The 26,102-nt window shown below is 34.0% G+C and overlaps 1 long non-coding RNA gene across 2 annotated transcripts in view; it reads left to right on the forward strand.

Moving 5' to 3' along the window:
• The first annotated feature begins 6,523 nt into the window (after positions 1 to 6,523).
• The window catches only part of LOC150106517 (uncharacterized), a 43,245-nt gene continuing 23,666 nt past the window's right edge, over positions 6,524 to 26,102 (forward strand). Inside the window, exons 1-3 of one of the 2 annotated variants that reach the window (XR_016548312.1) lie at positions 6,524 to 6,765; positions 17,150 to 17,253; positions 19,423 to 19,461. This is a non-coding gene — a long non-coding RNA (uncharacterized LOC150106517). The remainder of the gene's footprint in view (positions 6,766 to 17,149; positions 17,254 to 19,422; positions 19,462 to 26,102) is intronic. The other variant, XR_016548311.1, reaches the window with a different exon arrangement.

Genomic DNA, 26,102 nt, shown 5'->3' on the forward strand with positions numbered 1-26,102 from the left:
CTTATAAAGAGGTAAAATGACTTCCTTATCTTTGCATGTCAAGATTCGCTTCAGCATCGCAATTATCCTCTAAGTTGTACTTGCAACTTTTGCTATGTGACCTCTGAACTTTAAATTCCTATCCACCAATACGCCGATTCCTTACCTCTTCAGTTTCTTTAGCATAATCCCGCTAATATAACATGCCACTGGACCTCTAATCATGCCAAAATGCAAAAACTTTATACTTACTGCAATTTAAATGAAAGCCATTTTAGTTTTTCCCAAATTTCCAGCCTATTCAAATCATTTAGTAAGTGCTGAATATCAGTAGCATCCTTGGTTGTCCCTGCCTACTTTCGCATCATCGGTAAACAATTGCATATCTGATGTTAGACCTTGCCTGGTGGCATTAATGACTAGATTGAACAATAATAGCCAAGGACTAAACCTTGATGAACATCACTGGTCTCCTTAAATCTGGCAGATTCACACTCACTTATATCACTTTTTGATATCTGTCTTTCTTCCAGCGGCCTAAGCGCTGTAGACACACACACACTCCACTTTCACTGAGCTATACAGGCATTTGTAATAAAATATTTGATATATTTATTCTGTGTAATATATCAAAAATATGTTTTTACTTTATCAAATGCATTTTCATAATAATCAATGAATAAAAATGAGTTTCCTAAATTAAATTGTTTTCTTTTCTCTATAAGTAATTTAAAATAAAATACTGCATCCATTATAAAGCGTCCTTTTATAAATCCATTTTTAGATTCTAATAATATTTTGGCTACATATATTTAATTTTCAGTTAGGTATTTTTCATTAATTAATTTTTCGTTAATTATTCTGCTGTATATTTTGTAGCATGCATTCAATGAACCGATACCTCTGTAATTAGCAACTTTTATTTTATCTCTTTTTTTAAAATATACATAATACTATACTCATTTTCATTCTATTGGTATTTATCTACTTGTATATATTTTATTTAAAATTTTTAATAATCTCTCATAAACTTTTTTCTCCAACAAACCTGTCCAGTTTGCGTTCATCGCGGCTGCTGATGATTTATTAATTTTTTTTTGTATTTTACTTAGGTTGTCCTTTAATTATTTCATTGTCATTATATCATCTAAATCATTTTTCAAGTTTTTGGTTCGATGTTAGTAATATCTGTTCAAAGATCTGTAAAGTAACCTAAAAATTATTTAAAATCTACTTCGTAATTTATATTTGCAGTGTCTTTTATATCTGCATTCATATGCTTTAGTAATTCACACGCATTTCTTATTTTGTATACGAAGGTGTGCTGGAAAGTTGTGATAATCACCATGAAGGAACTCCCATGTCTGACATGTCTTCTTATATATCCTAAAAGAAAAATAACAAATTATTACAATTTGATGAAACATAGGGGGTTAAAGAGTTTTAAATATGTTCTTTCTTGTGGTTATATCAGTTGCTTTAATATAATTTTTGTTCTAGGTGTTTATCAGAACTGTTCAGCTCCCCCCCCCCCCTCCCGTATATCATCTTCTTTCTCTTTTGACTATTGCTACTTGACCATCTTTTAAAGGCTGGCTTTTCATTTTCAGTTATTGTTTTTATTTTATTGTCCCATATGTGTATTTTTATTTATTCATTTACTTTTATTTTTATGTGAACCTAGACCTTCATATGCTGCCAATGTAATAACTATTTTCGTATTATTTCATTCTTTCTCCATGTCTTTATTTTTTTTTCGAAATAGTTATTAATCTTCTATTGGTATAAATTTGTTATAATTAAATCTTCTAGTAGTCTTACTTTGTAATTAGATTTAGTTTTTCTAGTTTCTTTATTATTTATTTATTGTGTATTTTTTGTAACCGGTTTGGTTGAAACCTCAATAATGACCTGTATTTGTTCCTGGTCCTTTCCTAACTTTAACATCTAGAAAGAAGCTTTGCCGCTTTTTTTGTTTCGCAGATTAATAAAACATTGACGAAAAAAATGGATGAGCGAAAGGGAATTGAACAGTATGAGAGTGAACAAACAGTCTGGTGGTGGTGATGTTGTGTGGAGAACTTGAGTTACATGTACTGTATATCGGTTTCGTCGCAGTGTGGTGGTGATAGTCAGCACAAAAGTTACCTACCGCTAGTCGTTTACTGGTATTATGCTTAATAAAAATTATAAATATCCTAAAAATATGAATAACGATTGAACGCACATTAAAAAAATTATCCATTCTAACATAATAAGGAATGACAATTAATAAAAAAATAAAAAATAAAAATTGAAAAAATAAAATAATTAAAAAAGTGGCAGGCAATGCAGCATGTGCTTATAACAGGAGTCTGAGTCACAGCTGAGAAATAGAGAAAAGAAACAGAGCATATTGACTTCAAAATCTAACAATGGGCAGACGAACTGTATCATAATAGTTAGGAGAATCGATTAGTTATTTTTAATCTGATAATTTATCTAATAGGAGAAGGAGAGGAAATTTAATTGACGTTTAGTTCAGGACATATAACGGATAGATAGAAGTTTTCTCTAGAGAGCAGAATAAAAGATGATAAGACAAAATGCAAGAGTTATGTATATTATAATAAAATTAAAATAAAATAATTTTAGCGATAGCTTGTGGTTATTACTTTCCGAAACTTAGATATAGGCATACGTTCTGAAATTCAGACGATATGCCTATTTGGAAGGTGAAGTAATGCTTGGCATGTTTCCATGAAGAGATAATAAAATTTGAATCCAAAGACTTGTCATATCCTATTTTAAAGGGGGCAGACTTGTTTATTATTCACTTGCGCAATAGATGACACTTATTGCCAAAAATCCTATAACCATTACTATTTTATAATTTTTATAATTATTATTTTATAATTACTATTTTTATATTTTAAAAAAGTTATCTCTGATCACAATTTTAAAAAATAATATGCTTTTATATAAAATTTTGCGCTCACTTACACCCACACACCCACACAGCCCATGTGAAGGGAATATTTTGAAAATATTCGCTTCACATGGACAAAAGTTTAAGATAAAGTTCAGTTCATTTTTGTTTGATCTCTGCATTCTGTTCGCATTTGGTTGGCATTCGTGTTGATCTTTTCACAACTGCTTCTGCCTTGAAAAAACGATACCACCCTGAAAGAAAGCCTGTCGACAGACCTATGTTATACAGCTGACCTGCCAACAGCATGAGTCTTTAGAAGAAAGAATTTCCTTTTCTTTTACAGCATGTAGCTTCCTTTTATTTCGTGACAAACGCACTTCACGTGAGATACTGAACATAAAAGCATAACATTAAATGCCCGAAGGAAAGATAACCTATTCACGACTGCTGAATAAATATTCTGATATATATATATATATATATATATATATATATATATATGTAATATTAGGATGCTACCAACACTCTCTTTCTTTGATGAAAATAAAGTCGCCAAAAATCCACTGCTGCAAGAAAGTCGTGGTCATGAAGTCCTATTTACTGCAGATTGCTATTTTTATTTTGTTAATTATTGGTAACGTATTGTTTTAAATTATTTGAGTCATTCATATGATCGAAATAGGTTTATCACCCGTTCTCCACGAAATTTTACGAACTCCATTTTCTTAAACAAAAGTATAGATTTTCATGTCTCCCCCCTCCCTCCCTCTCTCTCTCTCTCTCTCTCTCTCTCTCTGTGTGTGTGTGTGTGTGTGTGTGTGTGTGTGTGTGTGTGTGTGTGCGTGCGTGCGTGTTATTCATTTATATTTTATCTGCTTCAGATTGGCACATCTACATAGAAAGCTGCACTTATTTAACTTATTTAGTACTGATTTTTAAAAAAACGATTTCTTTAATTTTTCATGATATTGCATTGAAATCAGGGCCGACCTTAAGTCAAATTGTAGCTCAGGAAGCAAAAAATTTCTAGAATCAAGAACTATATTGTTTAATAGCATATATTCCCAATACTTAATTATCTTAAATGAGGGTCCCCAGTAAAATGATTCGAATCGGACTTCGTATTCATCACGGCCAGGAATGATTGAAACAATTACAAATTCTTCTTCAGCCATTTTCTGTCTACTGCTGGGCTAAAGCCTTCTCCAAAGTCCTCAATTCAATCGTATCTTACCCCTTCTAGGTCACTGAGTTCAAACCATCTATTTAATCTCATCTTCTCACATTTCTTTGCTCTTTCTGTAGTTCTCTTTCTATCTCGGGATAACAAATTATGCAGATTTATCTAGATATATAAATATTTTGATGCGTTATGTAGAGCATTTATTAAAAGCAGTATTTTATATCACGTTGCACTTTTTATAATACTATAATCTTAGAAGTTCATTTATAGTTCATATTAATAACGTTGATTTTTAGTAAAATAGTATTGTTTCGAAATTTCTTTATAATGTTATATTTATCTGATGTATAGTAAGACTATTATTTTATGGTTGTTCGTGAAGCTTTTTTTTTTTTTTTTTGTGATTTTGGATGGAATTCTGTATTTTGCGGTTTGGTGACAGGATAAGGACTTATTATTGAGCTCGAACTTTAATTATTATTTACTAAAATAAAGAGTCAAAGGGCTTCATTTCGGCGATGCAAAATTATATAAGCAAAGTGGATATTAGATCCAGCATTATTTCAAAGCAGAATGTAGAAACTATGAAAGTTTCGTAAGGTTAGTTGACCAGAGAGCTTACGGGAATACACTTTCCCGCATTCACGAGTTGCCTTAGTGTAGACTACTTAAAAGACATAGGCACAGCAAAATTATATAAGCAAAGTGGATATGCTGAATCTAATATCCACTTTCCTTGTATAATTTTGCATCTCCGAACCGAAGCCTTTTGCTCTTTATTTTAGTAATTACTTTTACGCACCGACCAAGAGTTTGCTTACGAAAAATACATTCATCTGACATTTCAAGTTCCTTAGTACTGAACTAGAGCTATTGCTCTCTTAAGGTTCCTGCCTGGTCTCTGAAGAGAACCAACCAGTTCAAAACAGCTGTCAGTCAAATTTATATAACAATTAGGGTGGAAAAGTAAATTAGCCCATTGAAGTCTCCTTTGCCTTCTTCCACATTAAGTAAGGGGATCCTTCTGTAACGTTACGGCTTTATTAATTACTAGAACACTGAAAATTATATTTTGTTCCTCGTGTAAAGTAGTAGTAGTAGTTGTTGTTGTTGTTGTTGTCGAAGTTTACAAAAATTAAATCTGTTCAACATTTACTCCCAAATTTCCTGAATATTAATTTTCATAAAAATAACAATATTCGTTTTCGAAGTATTTCATACAGACTGACAAACATGAAGAAGTTGATGGATACTGTTCGTCATGTACTAGATGCCTGGCAAACTAAAAATGTTCTGAAGGTTCATACAATAAATAGTTGTGAACGCAAGCCGCGAATAATAATAATAATTATTATTATTCGTGACACTTCCAAGGAGTCCGAAGACTCATCGCGGGAGGACACCTACTATACAACTGTCTCCAATACCACACCGAACCTCTACTACCAATCATCTCCATCAACGCCATCTACCGCCCACCACCACAACTAGTATTTTTTTTGTCTCTAAATTGCGTGTGTTCTGTAGGGCCGATTTGTCTGTATACGGAATGAAAAACTCGAGTTTCGGTGAAAATAAACCCTGCAACCTCTAAGAGATCGGCTAATTCACCTTCGATTGAAAAAGTCCACATAAAGATTTCTCCCGTCACGGAAAAATCGAAGGGCGCAATATACCGTCGTTCTTCCAATTGCGCTACGGAGGCGTTAATATCGAGGTTTTTAATGAAAACTTGAAAATCAGTGGATATTAATATTTTCAATAAAAGTAAATATTGAAAGACGCTTAAAATGTGGATTCTTATAAAATGACCAGAGTATTATATAACGAACTGTTTTCATTCTTATGTTGACTTTGCCATGTTCATGGGGCTTGTCAATAAGTACAACTATTTTGCTGTATTTATCAAGTAATTAAAATTTTAAAAGATTTAATACTGCAAATTTTCTGAAAAAAACCATGATACCCCTAAATGTTTAAAGCAGAAAAGAAAATGAAATTTATGGTGTGTTGCATGTTGATGTGCTTAAAAAAAAAAAAAAATAATAATAAATAAAATTGTGGAGTTGCTAGCTATTTTTCATGCTTAGTAGGAAATTTATCCATAAATAGCTTAGTTTTTTCTTTTCTACTTTAAAAGATTTAAACATTTCATATTTAATTTCAGTATATGCTTAAGAAAAAAAAAGAGTAATTAAAAAAGCGAAAAAATGACAGATTTGTGCAGAGCACCATGTTTTTACACACATAGACGCAGAGCTTTTGTTTATAGAGATTACATAAAGATTTGCACTTTCATCTTATTGCTATTTTGGGCTCGTTACTAGCGTGTTAATTCCAAAATACAACTTTAGTTCTACAGTTTGACCTAATTTAACATGAGGAAGATATGTGATTGGCTGCGGGAACGAGTAAATCCATTTCGGTTATTTATTATGATAGCATGCACCTTTCGCGACCAAAGATTCGTCTGCTTTGATTCGTCGATATATTTTGAAAGTTATGTGGTTATATTCATATAATATGAGAATAACACCCATATTAAAAGTTCTGTTTGTGAAAAAAGATGGAAAGCTGTTTGTTTAACAGCAGTTAAAAGAGTAAGTTACATTTAAGTATACTTAACGGGGAAATGTAACCTAAAAAGTAATTCAGAGCGCTGATATTTCTACTTGACTATGCAAGCTTGTAGGTATGTATGCTCGTATTATGCTTTTAGTTCCGTTCTGTTCCTACCAACAATTAACGTGTAGATCAGTGGTCGATATAACATTGTTAGGGATCGATAGAAAAATATAAGACATCATTGTACGGGTAATATTTAATTCGGTTAACTTGGATTACCTCCATCCTGATTGACAACGCAATCAAGAGTGAATCGTGGAAGCAGTGACATGAATAGGACCTGTAAGATGGAGCAAGGCTATGAAAATAGTTAAAGAGGCCAATCATATAGGCCAAAATGACGTATTTACCAATAAACGGATGTCGGTGGTTCCTGCGCGGCGGGAGCGAGATTGCAACACGTGCGTGGTTGCTTATTTACTTACACTTACACGTATTCGATCCCAGTCTCATTTTTGCTCATCGACATACAAGTGAGCGTTAATGTTCTAAAATTCATCAACATACATATTATAATTCAATCCTTATTCATTCACGAACTAAACTTCAATATGTTGAAGAGTTGAGCAGGGCTGGTAGTTTTGTAAATCATATATACCTATAGGAAGATTGTATTATTGTTATCTAAATTAAATTTTATATGTTATATATTATTTATCCCTCCTATCAAATATGCAATGTTAAGAAGGACGTCAAAAACAAAAACGTATCCCTTTGACGTTAAGCCAATATAATAATATATACTATATTATACATACAAGAAACACTGTAACTATAAAATAAACAACCTAAAAACTCACATAAGCGTCTTTTTTACTTGTCCTATTATAATTTCGTAATAGTAAACTAGAGGGGGTCGATAAAAAGTCAAGAAACTCTTGAAGGGATCGACGGTCAAAGAAGTTTGGCGACCCCTGGTATAGATTATCTACTCATTACGTGTTGGTGTGGATTAAAAAAAAAAAAAAAAAAGTTGGTGGCAGTAGAGTTGCTGGCTATTCTTAATGCTTACTAGGAAATCAATATTTATTAAAAAGGCTGTAGTTTACAGAAAGGTAAAGAATTATAGACACGTAAACAAGATTATTTTAATATTTGCCAAATATTTCAGTCTGAAAATAACAGACTATCTTCAGTGGCTACATAGGAACAGTTTTTAACAAGGTGGAATACCAACAATTGATCATTCAAAAGTTGAACGAGCTGCGTGATGTTACATTGCTAAGTATTAAAGATAGGAAAAATTTCATCAGAGTCATGATTAAACTGTAGGTATTAATTCACAATTACATGTAATAATCTTAATTTATAAATAACATTAGACTAATGTAGGAATTACAAGTCTCAATTTAAAAAAAAAACCTAACATGTTATCCTGATTAAACTTTCCCATATTTTTGATAAGGAAATACAGTTATTTCGATTCAAGTTAGAGCGTTGAAGTAAGGCCTCAGCACTTTCTTTAAATAGGCGTTCGAATTTATAGCGACATCTGTGTAGAAGGCGAGTCTTGGACCAGAGGATGTTGTGGCTTGTCTCTATCCCGTGCTGAGCCAATCCAGACTTATCGGATTTGTTGTGCTGAATGTATGATTGATGTTCTTGAATTCCTGTTTGTCCAAAGTAAGACAGATTGCAGTTACAAGAAACTTGATACACACCAGGCAGAGACATAGTTGAGTGTTTATCTTTAGAAGAGGGGGAAATAGGTGGATATTTTGCTAATAGGTATATAAGTGGCTGTTAAATCATATTTCTTCAGAATTCTTGAAATTGGTTCTGAAATCCCGGAAATATATGGAATTGGAACTCGACGTATTGAATCTTTATTGTTCTGGATTGGATTGTAGGAATCAAAAAGATGTTGTGTACTTTTTTTCAGAGAAGCCATTTAATTTCATGTGATGTTTGATAGTTGAAAGTTCTTTCTGTAATTCATGAGAAGTTGAACAATTAGTTCTAGCTCCTCAGAGTAAACATTTTATGATTCTTGTTTTTTGATAATGATGTGAGCGGATTGTTTGAGAATATAAAATCCAGTGAAAGTGGGTTTTCTGTAAACTGTTGTTAGAATACCTGAAGGTGAACGGATGAGGAGGACGTCTAAAAAGGATAACTTGTTGTCTTTTTCAATCTCCATGGATGTAAGGAATTGATTATGGCTAAAAAGGAAGGTAAGGAATCTCTATTATGAGGCCGCACTGAAAAGATGTCGTCTATATATATCTTGCTGACATCTTCCAACAAGACATTATAAAATTATTTGATTTCGTGATGCACTCTGGATATTGCTTATGTTGAGAAAATAGCACCAACTGTGCTTTTTTCTCTGGCTTTAAAATTTTATAACAAAATAGTTAATTTTAAGTTGCCACGAAATATTCCATTTTCAAATAAAAAAACTTCCACTAATTTTGGCAAGCTGAAGACTGTTAGCTCAAAAACTGATAATTTTTATCCTTTTATCTTTCAGTTCTCTTTTAAAAATTTTTCAATAAAAATGTAGTCTATTATGCTACTTATAGTAAAACTGTTTGTAAGTGTATAATTCTGTTAGTTCTTGTTTTCCCCATATTTTTAAGTTTATTAATAAAAGCTACACTAATCTTTCTCTGTTCAAAGTGTCAAATAGCGTGCAGTCGCATTGCCACCATAATAAAGTCATTCCCAGTTAATTTATTTGTATTATAATTTCCACTTTGCATACTTCAGATTTATGTAATTTAATTCAATTTACAGCTTCGAATTTAACTGAAGATACAGTTCACAAATTGAAAGTTATCAAGAGAAGAATGGTAGGGAATATGTTCGGTGTGTCACTTGGTGAGAGGATATCCTCCCATTTATTAAGATCGAGAACAGGTTCAGGACATTATTAATTCAAAATGAAGATGAAATTGACTTAATGTAAGACATAACAATACATAATAGCCTAACTTATTAGCAGACTGGAGACCTATAGATATCACTAGGCAAATTGAAAGATTAAGGAAGAGATAGTGATATTACTAGTATTACTGGAATACTAATAATGGATGAGGAAAGCTGAAAAGAGAATAGAACGGAGGAATTACAGTAATAAGTAGAAGAATAATCACACAAAACAAGGAAATCGCATATGAAAAGTAAAGTACATAATTATATATATAACAAAATAATTTTATATCTTATATATGTTACGATTAAAGTGATAAATCCAGTTATTATTGATAATTACCAGTTATTATTAATAATAACCGGTTAAAGTGAATAATTCCTAGAGGAGTCTGGTAAATGTAATAAAAACATGCTTATAGGTTTTTTATATAGGTTTTCATTCTCAATAGAAATTATAACAGCTTAGGTTAGTTTATAATGAAAAAAGTAAGGAAAGTACTTCTTTTGTACTCAATAAAATCAGAAATCATTATAAACTAACCTAACCTAACGTAACCTAAACTAAACTAACCTAACCTAACCTAACCTTTATCGGTTAGAAATCATTATAAACTAACCTTTATTGGTTAGGTTAGGTTAGTTTATAATGAAAAAAGTAAGGAAAGTACTTCTTTTGTACCCAATGAAATCAGAAATCATAAACTAACGTAACCTAACCTAAACTGACCGATAAAGGTTAGGTTAGGTCAGTTTAAGTTAGTTTATAATGATTTCTGATTTCATTGAGTGCAAAAGAATTACTTTCCTTACTTTTTTCATTATAAACTAACCTAACCTAACCTATGCTGTTATAATTTCTCTTGAGAATGAAAACCTATATAAAAAAACCTATAAACATGTTTATTTAAGTTAAGAGATATTACATCCCATATAGTTTCATAACCGAATAAGAAACTCAAAGAGTTTCATGCCAAATATAGAAATAGAAACTTGTTTTTATTACAATTACCAGACTTCTCTAGGAATTATTCACTTTAACCGGTTAAAGTGATTAATTCTAATTATTCACTTTAATCGTTAAGTATTAATAATAACCAGTAATTATTAATAATAATCGGATTTATCACTTTAACGTAACGTATAGAGATAAGAAATATAAAAGTTTATAAATGCAATGACATCATATACCTTATAATATCACAAAATTTGTACCTTTTGTGCTTTCAATGCCACAAAATTCTTAATTCACCAAAGTCTAAATTATCCATAATATCGTTTTCTATAGATATTATAGACAACGTTCTTGGTGATCGTAAATAATTTTTAATAGATAAATTCTTAAAACAACTGAAATTCGGAAACGTATCATGTGAATTGTTCTTATATATGAGGTGAGGTTCAACAAATCATGAGGGGATATATCTTTTTTTTTATGAAACATTGTAAAGTTTTAAGTTCCTCGAAAAGAACATTGCCATCGATATCACGATCATTGGATTTTTATCGTTGCTTAATTTCAAGTGTAAATATTTGCAATCCTCCTTCCATTGTTTCAACTCTGCATTATGGATGAGGTTATGAATGATAGAGTACTGTCTAATACGGTAAAAAAGAAGTGTATTTTAAAATTATCTTTTGCATTAGATAGAGGTTCATCATTCGCTTCATAACCAAACATTCTTTTCTTTTTCGAATATCTTGGAAAACTGCTTCTATATCAAATATCTGCCATCTTATTTGAGAATTAATGACACTTTCAAAATTTTGATCTATCCTATAATCTGTTAATTCTTCTGTGATTTGTTCAACACATTCAGTAACTGTATATTAAATGAAGGGTTTGCATCATTCTACTTGACATTAATTTTAGTTAAAATATCATGTCATATAATAATTGAACAAAGAAATTTAAACGATAGTTTTTAAAACAAGATTATTAGCTTGCACTCTTGATTCGATATCTTTAGTTGCGTCTTCAGTTATTTCCAAGAGGGCTTGCTAAATTTCATGCATGTTAATTTTAAGAGGCTTTTATCGCTTCTAAACTGCTTTCCCATCTTGTATTTGACAAAGGTTTTAAAGTTAAATTTTGAATATGAGAATTAATATAGCCCATTGCTTAGAAGTGGAAAAATAATTGTGCAATTCTTGGACAATGCAAAAAAAAAAAAAGAATATTTTTATCGCATCATAAATTACTAAATTTAATGAGTGTATAGAGCATAGAACAAAGAAAGCTTTAGAATTTGTTTCAATCATTTTTTGTTGATGCCTCCTTATGTTTATCACGGACATTCGTGTGGGAAACATAAGGGCCAAGGATATGAAAACAGTGTTTTCATATCCTTGGCCCTATTTAAAACAGTGTTTCCCAACCTGTGGACCGCTGACCCCCGAGGGTCCTCGAGTAATTCAAAGGCGGTCCGCGGGATATTTTATTTTCGTTAAAATTTATCTTATCATGTTGCTCACACCTGGCCTAATTGACATGTTCTTATTCTTCCGAATATCTCCATTTATAACAGTATTACATTGTCATAAATAACACATTTAGTTTTGTAAAATTTTAATTTATTACTTCATCTTTATGATATGTAAAATATCATAAAGGTGATATTTTACATAAAATCCAAAATGGAAAAAAATTTCCATTTTGGATTTTATGGGGGTCGCGGTGAATTAATTCGCTACAGCGGGTCCGCGACATATTAACATTCGCTACAGGGGGCCCGCGACATATTAGCTTTCACTACAGGGGGTCCGCGACTTCCAAAAGGATGGGAAACACTGATTTAAAAGATGAAAAATTTGCTATGAGAGAGGACTTGAAAGAATTACTAGCGGTAGCAAAAGGAAAGAGTGAGAGCGTTAAGATAGTTAGTCTGTTACCGCGGTATGACAGAGTAAAGTTGAGAAAGAGAGCCATAATTGCGAATGATTCTATGCATAGGTTATGGAGGAGGAGTGGTGCGGAGTGAGTTTGAGGGCCAAAGGATTTATACAAGAAAGATGGTTTGCATCTGAATGGATTTGGTGTTCAGAGACTGGAAAAATTGTTGCTGAATGAAGTGAAAGTGGATGTGCAGAATCAGGGAAACTTGAGCTTTTAGGGAGGGTGGGAATGCTGTTAAGTGGACATGCAGACATCAGTGAGGCAATTGAGTGTAAGAATGTTTATAATATGCCTGAGTTAGGACGAAGGATAACAAACCAAAATGGGATAGTTAGTATAAAGCGTCAAAATTGGGGTGGGACTAGGAGACTTCTGCACTTTATGTACACTAATGTCAGGAGTACTAGTGTACATAAAGGACTTCTTCTTAGTTCTTCCTGGCCACAGGTTATTGGCATTAGTGAGACATGGCTAACAGAAGATGATATAGTTAGTGGGATGGAATGTGAAGGGTATAGTGTGTTCAGGAAAGACAGAGAGAAACGAATGGGGAGGGGGAGGAATGTTATTGATGGTAGCTGATGAACTGCAGCCAAAGAGAATAGAACTTTAACTTGAGGATAGCGAAAATAGCATATTTGAGGTTATCTGGTGTGAAATTGAGGTCAGCAGAATAACATTTCCAGTTGGGTTCTGCTATAGACCAGGTGATGGAATAGATGATGGAGACAATATGCCTAGGCAAATAAAATCAATGAGTGGAGGACAGGTAATTATTATGGAGGATTTCAACTATGGTAACATTGATTGGAGGGAGGAGAGGACAATTTGGAGGAAGGAAATGAATTTTATTCAGTTACTACCTGTGACAGCATGTAATGGAATATACTAGGTCAGTGGTGGCGAACCTTTTTATGTGTGCATGCCAAAAATTTACCAATCGATTTGCTGACGTGCCGGGCAGTTTTTAACAGGGGAAAAATTAATAGAAAATTAATCTAATTTAATTAATTTATTTATTTATAAATTTATAATATATATATTTATTTATAATATTTTATAAATAATTATTTAAAATTTTATAAATAATATTTTATTTTATTTAGAGTATTTATTTATATATAAATTTATAATGTTATTCAGTGTAAAATTGATTATTGTATTATTAAATTGATTTTCATTATGCTGGTTTGAAAAAAAAAAACAAAAACAGCAGTGAGAAAAATATTTATGCATTGTAACTCACCATCGAAGTTAGCTGAGCAAGGGAAGCAGCAGAAGGATGTCAACTTGTTGATGAAACGCTTACCATATTTACTCGAAAATAACTCGCCCTCGCATATAACTGGTACCCCTGATTTTACTTTATGAAAATATACATTAAAAAACATATTCGCGTCGAGGTGATAGTAACTTTCTCCCTGCAGTTAACAACACGCCCCCTCCCCAACAGCCATTATACTGCAGATGCAAGAAACAAGTAGTTTTTATTGTATCCCTGATTAAGGTACAGAGGCTTTTGCAGTCTGTGTAATATATTTCTCAACAAATAGTGCAATTAGAGACAACTGGAATAAAAACGGCGCTAACTAATGAATCACATATAAACTTGAGTCTATACATAACTAATGTATAGACTCAAGCAAAACCATATGTTGCAGTTAGAGTTAGAGTTTTAGTTAGATACTGGAAACACAGTATCTAACTAAAACCTCTTGTCCAATTTTTCAATTACATGAAATAAGTGTTTGTTTTATTGCATTTGAAATTCTCGAATTTCAAATGCAATAAAACAAACAATTGTCATTATGACAGATCACAAAGACTAACTTCAAATAAAAGTCTACCACGAATTGAAATATGCCATATAATGCACGTGTGAGTTCCTCTGCCAGCTGAAATGCAAACAAGCAGCAATAAAATTCAACCAAAGATTGAAACTTTGTGTGAGTTGAGCCCACTGATAAAGAGAAGTTCAGAACGATAAACGACACCCCGTCGTGAATGTGTTAAAACTAAGAAATATATAGTAAATGTTGATTATGCAGTTTCACATGTTATGGAATTCGGTTGAAGAGAATTAGCATTTCAACTCAACAATTGTAGGTTGCCTTTGTCTTTGGGTCGCGCGACCTTTTTTTAATACCGCACCAATGATCTGCACATCTTCATAGCTGCTCTCTGGTGTAAGACAAAATTTAACTTGTACATATTGTAACAATTTAAAAAAAGGTTGAATAATTTATAAGTGTATGAAAAGGATATCACCTGTAAATTGTTGACATGCCAGCAAAATTCTCGGATGTGCCATAGGTTCGCCACCTGTGTACTATGGGTTCGAGAGTGCTTGAGCTAGTAATTGCATCTGAGAAATTGACTATTATGAATATGACCATATTGCCACTGATTGGTAAGAGTGATCATAAGGTCTTGGAAGTGGCTAAATGTGTGCAATTTTCAATTAAGACAGGGTGCATGTGGAATTACCAGGCTGGTAAGTATGACGAGCTTAGAAGATTGCCTGGATCAGCGCCATGGCATATTGAACTGCAAGGGCTGGATGTTGATAGTGCATGGCAAGTGGTTAAGGAGCGAGGGAGGCAATGGCTGACTGCATACCTAGAGTCCGGAGAGTAAATTAAGTGGGAGTTAAATGGATGAATAACACCAGTAAGCTTGAGCTGCAAAAAAAATAATTATGGAGGAAATTTAAGGAGAAAGGTGACCTGCAGGCACACGAATAGTATAAAGCACAAGCCAGAAGGGTAACTAGTGTGGTAAGAAAAAAAAGCACATTATGAAAGGAGGTTAGCAATGCAAGCTAAAGTGAATCCCAAACAGTTCTTTTGATATGCTGCAAGTAAAAGAAAAAAGGTATACAGCAAAATGATTCTAAGGAATGTCAATGGCAAGGAAATAACTGAATCAGCTGAAATAGTAGAATTACTAAGCGCACACTTTGTAAGAGTATATCATCCAGGCTGTGATATTGCAGGAATGAGAGAACGAATGGCTGATACAGGAATTGAAATGGAGGTGAACAGTATATTACAGAACCTTAATGTAAATACATCTGTGGGATTGGATAGTATACCACCTTGAGTCTTATGTCAAGCGGCAAAGGAATTGTCAGTTCCCTTGACCATATTGTTTAATTTAAGTCTCAGCTCTGGGTTAGTCCTGAGGGGATGGAAAGAGGGGGAAGATATTTCCATTGCATAAAGGAGGTTCCAAAACTGCTGTTGTAAATTACCGACCGATCAGCATATCAGGAATTGTTGTCAAGGTTTTGGAGATATTAGCCAAGAGGAAAATACAGGAATGAATAGATGAAAATGGAATACTATATGGAGGACAGCATGGTTTTGTGAAGGGTAGATCATGCCTAAGTAACTTGCTCACGTTTTATAATGTAGTGACGCTGAAGTGGATAAGGGTAATGGATTTACAGTAATACTGCTGGACGTTTCTAAGGCCTTTGACAGGATACCACATGCAATTCTAATCAGCAAACTGCAGCACGTGGGGGTGGATATAGGGTTGTGAGATGGAGAGGATGGTGGTTGATGGAGAGATATCAGAGAGTAGTTTATTCTGGAGTGGAGTCCAAAAGAAGGCCTGTTACTAGTGGTGTGCCACAGGGTTCTGTTCTTGGACCACTGCTGTTTAATTTGTTCATTAATGATATAGGAAAGTATTATCTGAGAGTAACTGTTCATTTATTTGCTGTTGATGCAAAGTTGGGTAGAGCAATAGTGAATGCACATGTCAAAATTTTGCAGGATGATTTGGATAGATTGGCAGTCTGGGTTGATGAGAATGGATGTCAGTTTAATGTAGCAAAGTGTAAGGCTATGCATTTTGGGATGAAAAACTTAGCAGCAGTAAATCACATTTGATGGAACTGTACTCTAAGAGGTTAACGAATTCAGAGATTTGGGTGTGTTGGTAGATAGGGAGTTTAGGGGGCACATAGCATAAGTGGATAAATCAGATCACTTGGTTACTGAAGAATACTTTGACGAGCAGAGATAAGCAAGTTATTGTTCCTCTTTATCGAACCTTGATAAGACCCCTATCTTGACTACTGTGTCCAGATCTGGGCCTCTGGGTTTCTTCTTGATGGGAAGGCAGAGAGCGAGTGACTAAGATGATATCTGGTCTATGGAATCTTATGAGAACAGGTTGAATATCTGTGGGTTACAGAAATTGATTGATAGGTGGAAAAGGGTGATATGATTGAGACATTGAAATTACTGAAAGGTATTTACAAGAGTAATTCAGTGGAAATTTTTCAGAGCAGGTCTGGTGATGAGAGAACTAGGAGCCATCCATGGAAACTGAACAAGAATGTAGTTAGCAAAGGTGTTAGAACTAGGTTTTTTACTTGGAGAGTGAATGAGTGGAATAATCTGCCAGAGTTTGTTGTGGATGACATGACTATAAATGAATTCAAAACAAAGTATGATAGATACTGTGCGAATGCCGAATAGTTGCTCTTGATATGACATTTAGGGCCTCCCTCGATGAGTCTGAGGACTCCTTGGAGTTTCCCGTAATAATAATAATAATAATCTAGAAATGATAAGAATTACATCCAAAACAAAAATAACTAAATTATGTATGGCTTGTTTAAAATATCAACATACTGAGATTTTGTTATAATATTTCATATTCACAGGAAGAAGTGAAAGCATTTTACCGGATTTTCTGACGCCTGATGTCGAATGTACTGAAGAAAATAAAAAGGCGGAAAATTGTATTCTGAACTCTTTCATTCAAGAAGTAAGTTTCCCAAACCTCATCATTGAATTGCTTTAGTTTAAAACCGCACCCCCATCCCCACTGTTCTCACTTAAACTTAGATACCACCCTATAGGCGCTGCTGAACTTAATATCGAGAACAGCGGGGAGGGCTCTTATTTAAATCAGTTTTAAAATTGAAGCTAATTTTGTTATATTTGGATTCATAATTAGCATTTTTTATGTTTACTGTACGTCTTTAAGGTGTCGTAATCTTATGACAACTGTGCACTATTTCCAGGTATGCCGCCCATGCCGCCCATCCGTTCTTGTCACGTATTCGAAAATTTCTTCGGCATCTATTCTGTAACCAGCCTTATTAACTTATGTTTCAATTGCATATCATTTTCCACTTATCAACTGATTTTTGTAACACAAGTCTTTATTTCGTACTCATAAAGAACATTGCAGATCAGCCATTTTTATCACTCTGCTCAGGATCCTTTTTTCCTTTACCTCATCCCCCAAAAATTCCAGGCGATCAGTCCTGTGAACAGTAGTCGAGATTTGACAGTAGCAATGCGTATGGCATAAAATTTTCTATCGTGCTTCATAGGTATCCTCAGTGCGAAATGAATATAACATCACTGGACAACTAAATTGACACTGTACACTGTGATTTTAATAGCAAGTCAATTATGCTTTTTTTTGGGGGGGGGGGAGTAATGACGAGCTGAGTCGAGGTACAATAATTCCGATAAGAGTGATAAATGTTAAGCTATCTGATCTGTTGAGCGAGTTGCTAATGCCTTGCATCTTTCTTTGTAAAACCTTTCCATCAGAAATCTGTATGTACAAACTGTTTAGAAGAAATAGAATATTTTGCAAGACCAAACTGGTTAGGTTCGTGATACTTGTAATTTGATCTTTGCTACAAACAGCGGCGGATTTTTTGGATTGGATCAAATAAAAGGTGTAATAGACTACAGGAGCGGGAAACTAGTAGATACCTGGAAAACTCAAGGGGATAAATTTGTCTTTGGCTGATGAAAGAGAGAGGAAATTTTGCCGACCATGAAAAATGCTGTTGAATATTACTGACCTGAGAATTATACAAATTAAATAGCAGCCATCTCAATGCATAGCACTACAGCACATCGTCGGTCAGCCATGTTTCCTTCATTATTCTTGTCTTTAAACATCCTCATTTGTCAATATCACCACCTTCATATTTGTTGCTATTTGCACCAAGTTATATCATTGTTTCCATGCAGTATTCTATCATATAACTTTGCAAAGTCCAAAAGCATCATGTGTAATCATTTCCTTTATTCAACTAAACTATTCACATGTGAATAGTTTAGTGGGAATATCAATGTGAATAGCCAGATGAGTATTCACATTTATAGTTCGTGATATTCTTTGGTAATACCCTAAATTAACGCATTTACAATTCACCTACCTCCATTAGATCCTGTCACATCAACAACTGCAGTATCTTCACCAGGAAGATAAATCCTTGCATAGCTAATCGCTCTTACATCTGTTTCTGTCAAACAAAATCATTTCTCGTTTTACTCGGCACATAACGATAGCATTTGAACTAGACCTGGCTTTTTCTTTGGTATTCTTCACATAGGTCATCTTTTTTGCACGTACTTTGTACTGCTTTTGTACCGCTCATAAACTAACATCCTTTTAGTTTAGTTTCTTATTCCACATCGCTACCTCCTAAGATTGACACAATCGCTTGCAGCTTCTTTTAGTAACTGCTTGCTGACAAAAATAGGCCATTCATGCCAAAGTTGGTTGATACCATGTTTGGATATGGAAAATTTGACTACGGAATTTGTAGAAATAATGTCAATGTTTAAATTAGTGTTGGAAATGTATTTTCAAGACCTTTGCTTTCATATTCTGATTGCTTTCTACATTTGAAAAAATTCCTTGTATGCTACTGTTTTTCAAGGATATTATGCAACTGACAACGCAGAGGATCAAATTTCTACTTTAATTCAATAGAAACATTAGATTTCGAAATTAAATTAGCACAGGCAAGAATTAAAGAGTAAAAAAAGACAATATTTTTAAGAATATCCCATTCATATTCAAGTATGATAACTTTCATATCCTTCGCATATTTTTAAATATCTTGTAGTTGTGTCAGCTATAGAAGAAATGTAATATTTGATTTTTACTTTTAAATTGCAGATAGAGCGCAGACATGAGGATAATTTATGTGGCATAATGGTAAGTATAATTTGCTGTTGGATTATTAACGTGTATTTAAGTTAGCTCCTTAATTAACAAATGTCTACACATTTATTTTGAATCATCTACATTAACTTATGCAAAATTTTTATTTTTTCGTAAAATTATTACAAAATACTGTTTTATGCAAAACAGTATTTTACAATAATTAAAATATTGGTTTATATTAACCCACGTTATAAGTTTAAAATCACCTGTTGAGCTTAAATTTCTCCATAAGGATATTTAGATTTATTTTCCCAAATACTTTTCTTCGCTTTGAGGGTACTGATTCTATCTATCAATTTCCACCCTTTCCTTCAGTCGATATTAAAGATGCACTTTGGTTGGAAAGACCTGGTTTCCAAATTTGTCTAGGATACAAAGAGCTTTTGATCTGAAGGTGAGATAGCCGATCTCATACGGACGCGAAGGATATTTCATCCCAAACAACAGGCACACCGACCAAGAACACACGCAATTAAGACATAATACACTCACTCATATCTTTAGTTACTTCAGCAGTAATTCAGATATCTAATCCTTCTGTGCCTAATTTTCATTTTTCAAGTATACTTTTTTTAACATCTCTTTTAACACTGCAGTGAATTATCATAAATTAATTAAAGCCTCCATAGCTCATTTAGTTTCGATGATGTCCTTTGATTGGAAAAACCTAGATTTGAATCCAGTATAGGACACGAAGAACCTTTTTATCAGCACTTTTCTACTGAATGTGAGTTAGCCAGTCTCCTATAGAGGTGGTAGGGCTTTCCTCTGATGAACCCGGGTTTTTCGTCCCGCAATCGGCCAGATGAATATACACAATTGACAAGCAAGAATATATTATAACCGATACCTTTATACTGGTTTCACAAGATAATGCCATAGCTGTCATATTGGCCTCACAACCATTATATCATCATACTGTAATTTATTAAACTTGTGACATTTTTGCTAGATTCAAGCCAGCATCTTTAGAGTGTATCTTCACTTAATGGAAGACAGAACCAACTAATTGACACTTCAAACTGGAAAGGAAAAATATAACTGCTAGTGCCTGCCCTATAAGACTAATATGTGTAGCCGCAGCCAGCCTGGTTGGCCAAGTGGTTAGCGTATCCGCTCTCCAGCCGAAAGGCTGCGGGTTAGAATCCTGCCGTGGACATCTATGTTTGTGATTGTGAAAATACTAGTAGTGGGCGGTAAATGGTGTTGGTGTAGTTGCGGTTCGTTGTAGTTGGTGGATTGAGTGGTGGAGACGGAGAGTTGTAGAGTAGATGCCCCCCCCCCCTCTTGATGAGTCTTTGGACTCCCTGTGTCACATAATAATAATAATAATGTGTATATGTAGATGGCCTCTCACTATTGGGCTGACGGTAATCTTAATTTTCCAAATTAATGCACCAAATTGAGATTAGGGTGGTTTCATCGATTGAGACTAAACATAGACTCTCAGATTTATAACCACTTGTATGCAGATCTCTTTAATCCTATGTGAAGGGTGGGAAAGATGTTTATTTAAAAACATTTTACAGCATTTTCGTTATAACCTATATTTATTTAGTTAGCACAGATTAAGCAGTTACGCAGTTCTCCTCTAACGCCTTTTATTTCTCAAATGGAGCAGCGAGGAAATTTAGCCCTAACTCATTTTCAGAGATTAGCGGGCAGCTGGCCTCCACCCTTAGCCAATTACATATCTCGTCCAAGACTACCAGGTGATTTTAGTTAGCATCTCTAAGTACAGCAGATACTGTCACCATCTCATAGTCCTTAATCCTATGTACAGCATATACTGTTATATTGTCTGAAAGTATTGCGAGTTCTAAAGTTTCTTTTGAGTATACTGGATGAAAAACCCATTTGCCTGTGCCACAGATTGACTAACTTGGGAACATGTCGAAGAAAAGCTTAAAAAATTTTTCTGGCCAGCGACTAGAATCTAACGTTGACTGAACTTTCTTCAGACATCCTAGCTCTATGAATAAACAGAGGCCATTTCTACAAGACTACACAGGTGTGTTACACAATTTGGACTTGATAATATTTATGCTAAAACTTTCAATTTACCTCAATCAAATGCGTTAGCATTTGATTGAGGTAAATTGAAAAGTTATTACCAATTGTGATGGATTTCTCCTGTGGCATTCCTATAAGCAATTTCATTTCAAAGAGAAGTGTCTGAAACATGAGCCGCCGTACATTATGAAGATTTTTCTAATTTTTTAATATTCACATATATTCACAAATTTCTAATATTCACATATGTCATGATGAACTTGAAAGACGTATTTCTTGAGTCTGAAGAAATTACCCTCGATTCAACCCCCATGAATAGCAGCCTTAGCTACAGTTTACCTGATTCGCACAGCTCTGCTGTCCAGTGCTGGCGTTCTCGCAATATCATACGCACATTTGTGGGCATAAACATACAGCTGGAACTGTAGCTCGGACTCCAATTTAAACTGTACTACAGTTCTAGATAGATCTATTGTTGTTATTATGTAATGTTTCTGTCGGGTTATTTTGTATAATTCTTTTTACTTTGACACCTGAAGAAGTTGATTTACCAATGAAACCAGTAATGTGTCCTCATTAAACCTTATTCTTTATTTTTCTCGATGTTAAGTTATTTAAATTAAATTAACACACACACACACACACACATATATATATATATATATATATATATATATATATATATATATATATATATATATATATATATATATATATATATATATATATATATATTATAACTGATAATATAACTGAGCACAATAACAGCGATCTTTATGATTCTGGATGAGTTACAGACAACGTGAATTATAACTGCCAGATACCCACGTGGTTCGGGACTTAAGGTACGAAAGTAAAATTCTATAAACAAAACTCTGAATTCTAGTTAGCACAACACTCCCAGCTAAAGAAGATATAATCGGTTCACAATTTCAGTTTCTTCTTATGATGCTAAATATTTATTCACTATATTTTGTTATTGGTACATAAGTAAATACACTGCATGGAAAGAAGTCAACTGACATCCCCCATTAAGCAAAGTACCTCGTACGATGTAACGAGTCACGTGTTAGAGATAGGATGCCATGCTGCAGGCCCATCTATTTGGCCAATTGTCGACAAATTGGGCAATCTCAGGTCAACAATCAATGATCCCATATTGGTATAGAAGCGTAGGAGTCAACTGGCATCGACTGGAACACAAATCTACATAAAAACATTTAGAACCGAGGCTTACGATATGGATTTCCATGGTAGGACTGCAGTATGCAAGCTCCACATTTAACGAACCAACATGCAGCTTGCTCTTCAATGGTGCAAAGAGCGTGTGCAATGGGACATACAAGCTTGGAAAGTTTTGTTATGGAGTAACGAATCGCGCTATACCCTCTACCAAGCAGATGGACATGTGTGGCTGATGCCTAGTGAACGTCTCTTACCTGAGTGCGTAACCCCAACTATGAAATTCGAAGATGACTCTATGATAGTATGATCGGATTTTTCCTGGTTTGGCCTCGGACCTGTTTATAGTGCGACGAACATTATATTCCAAAAGGTATCTGAAAATTCTGTACAATGCAATGCTTCCAACGTTGTGATGTTTGTACTGAACTGGCTATTGTCTCTTTCAGAAGACAATGCACCCTGTCGTAAGGCAGTTTCGTGGTTTGTGGACATGAACGTCACTGCACTTGACTGACTTCACAGAGCCCTGATCTCATCCCTAGTGTACATCTGTGGGATGAACAAGGGACTTCTGCTCGCACAACAGTACAGAACCTCATTACATGCTTACAGGAAGAATGGCCCAAAATTCCCATTTATCGCTATCATACTCTTGTGGAAAACATGGCCCGTAGGATTGCTGCAGTCATCGCAACGAAAGGAGGTCATACATCCCATTAAGGTGAGCGCCACAGATGTTTGTTACTAACACTATGATGTCTGTTGAATTCTTTCTCCACGCAGTGTATAACATAAATACTATGACACCTTTTATTCTCCACGAGGAGGAGACTAGGCCTTTTAGCCCGAACTGTTTTAAAGACTAGTGGGTAACCATTATCCGTCCTTAGTTAATAATAACAGGCACGAAACTAGCAATGATTTTACTGACATCTGTGGAGATGAAGTATGGCTGATATCTACGACCATCTCTCGGTCCCTAAAGCTGCATACTATTGTCTCAAAGTTGATATTTGTTTTCCAAATATCAACTAAATGGAGAGCCTGCTGAAAAAGGCCTACAAAAATGTCGGTGACCTTTTTTTCTAGGCCTTTTTTTTTTTTTTTCTGTGACTTCTAATACTTTGGAGGCAGACGCAATTTCCACAGGCTTTCACAGTCTTAATTTTACTTATGAAATAAAAATAAATAAAGAGCCTTCTTACTTTCCTCTTATTCCCCAAAGGTAACAGGTGTGAAGACAAGTGGGCAACAAGTTTTCATCATTCACTGATAGCAATCTCAAGGTATCAACGAACCAAAACTTTTGGAAGGGATAGTCTTTGGACTCCCTGGAGGTGTTAGATAATAATAATAATAATTATATTTACCATATATTTTAAAATAGCAATAACCTGTGCACTAACAGAACGCAGTAATATCTGTTAGGTTTCTTTCGAAACCCAACAGATATTACTGCTTTAATATTTTACAAATGGACAACTGCTAACATCTCGTGGTCATAAACCCTAATAGTCATATTATTGTGTGTAATAGTACAGTGAGAGGTTCTAGTCTTTTTTTATTCTTTGAGATATTGTATGTTAATATTTATATTTATTGCAATGATAATATTAGCTGTTCATGTTCAAGGTTTATAGTTCTCGTGTTTATAGTTCTTCCTGTCTGCTCAAAGTTGGTCAAGTTGCAGGCTTTATGGCACTTGATAGTAAAAAAAATCTGTTTAGTCTATAGAGCAAGGTTTCCAGATCATGTAAGAAACTAAAACAATACATTTTTTTTAAAGAAAAAAGTACTAATGTGCTATAGGTTTGTAAAACCTTTCATAGGGGAGTTACATAAAATCGCTCAACACAGCTACTCAACCACACAGTCTAGCTGTGTTATGTTGATGTGTCTTTTTAGTGAATTTGAACAATCAGCATTCAAAAATATGTATTGTTTTAGTTTCTTACATGATCTGGAAACCTTGCTCTATAGACTAAACAGATTTTTTTTTCAAGCCACTTCAGGTGTCCAATAAACTAGAAGGAGGTGGTAAAAATTCATCTCCCGCAAAAAAGACAAACAACGACTTCCATGGCAAGATTCGAACTCCCAAATTGTTTGCATATATGTAAACCACTCGTCCAGCTAGGCCAGATTGGGGATCTAATATAGAAATTCTCTAAACTGACAGAACAATCTATGACTGTTCTATGTTACTTGAGTATTGTTCTTTCAATGTAACACAATCGGAACTTGAATAATTCAAAAATATCGGAAGGAGGGGGGGGGCATGCTAAGTCCATTTTAGTGGTATCAAAGCTGATCATGTACAAGTTCTTGATTCGAATTTTGAAATAAATCGAATTATTTATAAAAGAGGGCACAGTGACTTCAACTGTTTTTGAAAGTTTATAAGTAGATCTGCACATCAGATATTGAATAAAGGAGGAGAATACTGGATTTATAATGTCACATGTATCTGTTGGAAGTTAGTTGTATGCATATTTAAGCCTGTGAATAAATTTAGGACAAGAAGTAACTTTCTCTTAATTTCTAATGATTATTTCTTTGCGAGTTCGCTGGTAATGTAGTAAATCTGGTATAATCTGGTTGCTGTCTAAGCCATTAAAGAGCTAGATATGACCGTGAATCTGTAGAACTGCCTTGGCAATATGAACTTTGGAGTAGAGCTTTTCGCTAGGGTTATTGTCAATTTTCTGTAGAGCAGCAGCAATTACTGGATAGGAATAAATATGGACAGATGTTTAACTCCTGGACAGTTTTTGCATGTTTCATAGCTCCTACTACCGTCTGGCTGAATTTTCATACCTTTAAAATGTTCCGTCCTTAGTCTGGTGATGATTGTGGTTATTTCTCTATTTTCATTAATTTCACTGATTTCATTCTTCTTGATTATTTTACCAATCTTATTTTGGCGACAGAGTTGGCATCAGTTAGTGATAGTGGGTGTAATTTTTGAGGTAAGTATCTTTCTTCTTTGGCTAGTCTGTCTGCTCTTTCATTGCCTCCAATATTTACGTGGGCTGGTATCAATTGCAGTGTGCAGTTCTTATTTTTCAAATTTAAGGTTATTAGTAGTTCATGAATTCCTGTGTGTGTTTTGTTTTTCCATTTCTTAATGCCTGAAGTGCAGATTTTGAGTCGCTGTAGATGGTTATTGTTATTCCTTCTGTAATGTTTATTACTGGATTTGAGAGATAGAATTTGTATGAGAGCTATTTGTATGTATGCATGTATGTATATACATTTCAAGAGCTGTTATTTCTAGAAAATTTGAATTTTGGTGGTTAAGCGCGACAAATGAATATAGCTTACACGAATGTAAGCTATATTCATTTGGAGGATGTAGATTATAACTTACACGGAAGGTTTATAAGGGCTTTTCAATCGAAATCAGTTTATTTATTCTGGTACAGCTTTGTTTC

Source organism: Typopeltis vanoorti, chromosome 5 (genome assembly GCF_054136105.1).
Source record: "Typopeltis vanoorti isolate ZY-2024b chromosome 5, IOZ_Tvanoo_1.0, whole genome shotgun sequence".
Taxonomy (NCBI): Eukaryota; Metazoa; Arthropoda; class Arachnida; order Uropygi; family Thelyphonidae; genus Typopeltis; species Typopeltis vanoorti.